Below are 5,501 nucleotides of genomic sequence, written 5' to 3' on the forward strand. Positions count from 1 at the left end.
TTTCAATGTAAAGTAATGATAGGCACTAGAACAACATAACCAGAAAAGGAATGAAAGCACCAATTCTTAGTTATCATAGCTCATCAGATTTATTTTTAGTAGATATTCAGTGTTGGGAAGTGGCTTGCTGAAAAAGGACATGGGCCTGTGGAAAAGTTGTGCGAGCAGAGTTCTGTGTGAAAGAACGTCAGTTTGAGCAGCAAGACTAGGCCTTGGCCGAAAATAGCTGGCTTTACTGATATTGGGAGAAAAACAACAGCTGGTCTCGCTGTTATCAGGAGAAAGACAGGGACAGTGTGACCTTGGCATAACTTCACAAGTAACTTTTGAAGAAGTTCTCATGAGAAAGTTACTGAACACGCATAGCTGCCAACCACAAGTGGGTGTGTTTTAGTAATGAATAAACATTAGCAATGTACCAATCATATTAGGACTAGTAGGCATAATTATCGCAAACTGTATAAATATGAGCTATCCGTGCAAATAAAGTTGAATCACTTCTATCACTCATATTGGGTCGACTAATGTGCATTCCTCCGCCGCTCCAACAAATGGCGCCCGAACGGGGACCGAAGAAAGGGGAATTGGAGCGACGGACACTGAGAAGCACCGGTAGCAGCGACCGGGGGGCAAAAGATTAACCGAACGCTGATCGTCTTGGTTGGTGTGTTAACTCTCGTGCCTGGACCGTCCAAAAGGGGTTCGCCGTCAGTGAGGGCTACTGGAAAAAGGCTGCAAAGACTTTTTAACCGAGGTGCCTTAATCAAGGTAGCACCAAGGAGTATCAAGAAGCCGGCCGGCAATGGATCAAGAGGTAGCCCTAAAATTATTACAGTGCTTTTTAGAAAAGCGGGGGGTAAATTGCGTTAAGCAAGTTTTGGGATTAGTTGCTTTAGGTCGTGTTAAGGGATGCTTTAAGAATCCGGATTTATTATTTGAGGAGAGTGAATGGCGTAGATTAGGAGACGTATTATGGGATATGGTAACTGACGATGATAAATCAGCTAAAAAACTAATGAAGCAAGGACAGAAACCTTTCAATTAGTGTGGGTACAGCTTCTGAGCTTAGTACCTGGAATGCTATCGGAACCTCCCTATGGGATGAAATTAGTGACGGGTCTAAAGAAGTTAAAGATCTTGCAACTTTATGGAAATTGATTAAGACAACTCTGTAAAAAATGAAAGCAGATCGTAAAGCGTCTGCGTCTGCTTTTGCTGCTCTCTCTCTCCAACCGCAAGCGAAAGGGAAAAGCGGGGAGAAAAACATAATGCAGCGAGAGAGACTTTTTGGAGCTTGTTCGCCTGCTCTTGTGCCCTTGACTTCTGCTCCACTCCCTGGGACTGCCGATATTAATCAGCCATCCGACAGTTCCTAAGCCTCCCTAACCGTACGATTAAAGGAAACCCTACAGAATCAGGGAGTGAGTAAAAATCTGCCTACGAAAACACAGCCCCCAGATACCACCGTTCAACATGAACAAATTATACCTAGCATACACCCTGATTCAAATAATGCAAACAAGGACTTGTCTACTCTAATAATAGAACAAAAAGAGACAATGTTAGAATTGTTAAAGGAAATGCAGAAAAGAGACGGGGAAACCAACCGCACCCGTGATAGATGCGGAGCTGCCTGTAATAGCCGCTTGTAATAGCCACTGCAGAAGAAAGGCAGAGACATTGGAGGGGTGTAATAAAAGATGCCATTATAGAAGGGACTATGCTCCAAGCATTCCCAGTTATTGCATCAAATGGACAGAAAAAATGGGAGGTGTTTGACTGGAAGGTCATTGAGAAATTAAGGAATGCTGTGAGTCAGTAAGGAATCAAATTTGCGTTAACTCACCAAATACTGCAATTCATTTTTTCTGCTGATACGCTGATACCTCAATACTCGCTTTTGAAAATGCTACTGGAAAGACACGCAAAGCATTGTGTAGTTTGCCGAAAAATGCAGACGTCGTTTATATGATAGAATACACGGATCGATCAGTGGACTCACAGAAAGTAGCCTATGCTGCCACAGCTCTACAACGAGCTACAAAGAAACACAAGGCCAGTAAGACACCCTTGGTCAAGTGTTCTAACTGTGGCAAACGTGGACGCATTAGGAGCAAATGTACAGGTACCGTTAACAGTAAGTGCTGCAACAAGTGTAAGAAAGATAACCATACCACCAAGAATACAGGAAGAAGGGAAACTTTACACCGACTGCGAAGGCCCCTCACGCGGCGACACGAATGCAAGGGGCTTGAGCTGCCAGCCCTCAGGCAGCCTCGCAACCACCAGATCCGCCACCGCAGGAAGCTCCGGAGTGGATGTGGAAACCGCAGTCAACATAAAGGGACCATTGGGGTTTGGACTTAGTGCATTTTTAATGGGGCAATCTTCAACAGCTCTAGAAGGAATTCTGGTGCTCCCAGGGCTTATTGATGCAGATTATTGTGGGACTGTGAAAATTATGATTCATGTTGTAATCCCTCCTGTTTCTATTCCTAAAGGTACCAGAATAGCACAATTAGTTCCATTCAGGTCGTGTGTTCCGAACCCAGGTGAAGTACAACGTGGAGATGGTGGATTCGGCTCCACAGGGAAACCGCAGGTATACTTTGCCATGGACACAACAAGAGGTAAACCAGAACAGGTAGTGCAATTGGAAGGGCCCAATGGAGTTGTCGTCTAGAAACCGATGACAATCAATACAGGAGCTGATGTTACGATTATTTTATGATGCATTTGGCCTCCATCATGGCCATCGATCAATCCGAATTTTGGTATTGCTGGGATAGGGGGCACACAAGCCACCTTAGTAAGTCAGCTACCGATTACATTTGTGTTCCCCGATGGTGAACACATTACGATGTGTCCGTATGTCATGACTACCCCAACTGAATTGTTTGGCCTCGTAGGCCATGATTTATTGAGCCAAATGAAGGCAATGTTAGTGACTCATCCTTTTTAGGAGTGGTCACTGAGGGGTAGCCAATTCTGAAAATTAACTGGAAAACAGATGAGGCTGTTTGGATTGATCAGTAGCTGCTAAATTCTGAAAGGCTGCTAAAAATACAAGGGTTAGTTGAAGACCAATTGAGAGCGGGACATGTTGTCCCTTCTACTAGTCCATGGAATACATCAATATTTACCATTCCCAAGAAAAGTGGGAAATGGAGACTGTTACATGATCTCAGAGCTGTGAATGCGGTGATGGACAGTATGGGAGCCCTGCAGCCAGGTTTGCCATCTCCAGTTATGCTTCCAGAAGAATGAGATTTGTTAATTATAAATTTAAAAGATTGCACCCAGATGGCGCTGAACGGTTTGCCTTTTCGGTACCATCGATTAACAAGGCAGATCCCTATAAGAGATACCATTGGGTCGTGTTACCGCAATGAATGCGCAATTCCCCCACGATACGTCAGGTGTATGTGGCCTAGGCATCAAAGCCTGTAAGAAAGCAGTTCCCTCAGTAACTTGCCACAGGATGAGATTTTAACTCAATTCAGGACATCTTAAGCCATCGCGGAGTAATAATCACTCCTGAAAAGGTGCAAAAGACAGCACCTTGGAAGTATTTGGGGTGGCACATAGATGTAAGCAGTGTTAAACCTCAGAAGGTTCAAATAACATGAGAAATTTCAACGTTACATGATATCCAGAAGCTTGTGGGAGATATCCAGTGGGTGCGGAATCTTTGCGGTATCACTAATTGCGATATGACCCCTCTGGTAGAACTCTTGAGTATGAGAACACTGTGCAGATGAGAAACGGGAAATGACAGAGCTGACCAATTGGTTGCAGCGCCACGGAAGCCTCCTCCAAGGAATCGTTTTCAACAAAGCACGGCAATCACATGCGCTCTTGCACCAACCCGCTAGGATGTTAGCAAAGCAATTTGACTTACCACTTACTGACGCCCAAGGTATCTTTAAAGCATGCCCTGATTGTCAAGAGGAGGGGCTCGGCTTGGACTGTGGGGTTAACCGATGAGGTCTTTTGCCATTGCAGTTGTGGCAAATGGATGTCACCCATGTCACGTGGTTTGGTGCAAAGCGTTCTGTGCACGTGTGTATTGATACCTATCCTGCTGCCATGTGGGCCACGGCATGAACTGGAGAAAAGTCCTTACGTATTGAATGACATCTTCACGCTTCTTTTGCAGTACTGGGTGTGCCTAAAGAAATTAAGACGGACAACGGCCCAGCCTACGGTTCTACACGATTTGCTCGATTTTGTAATTTGTGAGGAATTCATCATGGTACTGGTATTCCACATCTTCCCACAGGACAGGCTATTGTCGGATGGGCCAACCAAACCGTAAAAGAACATGCTGCAAAAACAAAAAGGGGGGAACCCAGGGCTTACTCCCAGAGGAACGATTGGCCAAAGCCTTATTTGTGGTAAATTACCTTAGATTGACAGGTGATCACAAAGACCCACCAATGGTAGTGCATCATGTTCTTTTACAGGCAGAAAGGACGCAACAAAGTACAGGAATCATGGTAATGTATAAGGACCCAGAATCCGGGAAATGGTGCGGATCAGCAGAAGTAAAACTTACTGGGAGATCCTGGCTAAGTGGGTCAAGCCATGGCTTCGCACTGATGCTGGACCCAGAATTGTCCCAATGGCAACTGGCACGGCACCGGCGGGTGCTGAAGCCACTGATCCGACAGATTCTAACTAATAGAGTATTACTAGCGGACACCGAGTCCTTCAGAGAGGTTTTTAGAACAGCGTGCCTTATTGTTTTATAGAACTTGCTTTAGGTAAAAAGTGTGTTAAGCATAATTTGATTAAACATAGCGTGATTACGGGAAGACAGTGTGGGGTAAATGTAAAAGTTAGTTAAAGCCAAAATTAGGGGTAAGGTCTATTTCCATTAATAACCTGGGAACGAGGTTGATTGTGTTTCCACAGATACAGGCCCACGATGGACTCCTGTTCGGTGTGCGCGACCATCATCATCTGGAGCATCATAGATGATGTGGCAATATGAATACCACCTCAGCCAAAAACTAATGTATAGGTCACCTTGGCTAACATAACAGGTCAAGATTCTCTGTGCATCGCAACTGTATCGTAAAGCCCACGAACCAATTAGACAAGATGGCTATGACTCGTGCAGCGCGCCTGGCCAGCGAGCACATGCGTCATAGATTGCAACCGAGGCGGACTTTTGGATCCCGCTGGCCACGTGTGCTAAAACCCGTTCCTCTGCAAATGTATAAATACCGGGATTTTCCGAAGAACATCGGGCTGGTGTACGGTGAGGCCGTCGTTGCCTCTGTGGGGACGCCCACGGAAAGCTGGCACCTACCGATTGCTGGGCTGAGTTCGTGGAGCAAGATGGCACAAGAATGTATGGATGGTTCATTTTCCTCATAGTCCTCATGGTCTGGGTTATTAGGGGTAACAGGTTGGCTCAAAGAATTATGGGCATTATTGTAGTTACTGTGATTGTAGCTATTGTAATAGTTTTACCTTGTTCAGCTTATTAAGGA

General features: G+C 45.2%; 1 long non-coding RNA gene across 1 annotated transcript; it reads left to right on the forward strand.

Annotated features, from left to right (window-relative positions):
• The first annotated feature begins 532 nt into the window (after nt 1-532).
• On the forward strand, nt 533-4,739 carry LOC126035421 (uncharacterized). Its single transcript, XR_007504920.1, has 3 exons — nt 533-814; nt 2,502-2,630; nt 4,467-4,739. It is a non-coding gene; the product is annotated as an uncharacterized LOC126035421 (long non-coding RNA).
• The last annotated feature ends 762 nt before the right edge of the window (nt 4,740-5,501 follow it).

The sequence above is a fragment of the Accipiter gentilis genome, chromosome W (genome assembly GCF_929443795.1).
Source record: "Accipiter gentilis chromosome W, bAccGen1.1, whole genome shotgun sequence".
Classification (NCBI taxonomy): domain Eukaryota; kingdom Metazoa; phylum Chordata; class Aves; order Accipitriformes; family Accipitridae; genus Astur; species Astur gentilis.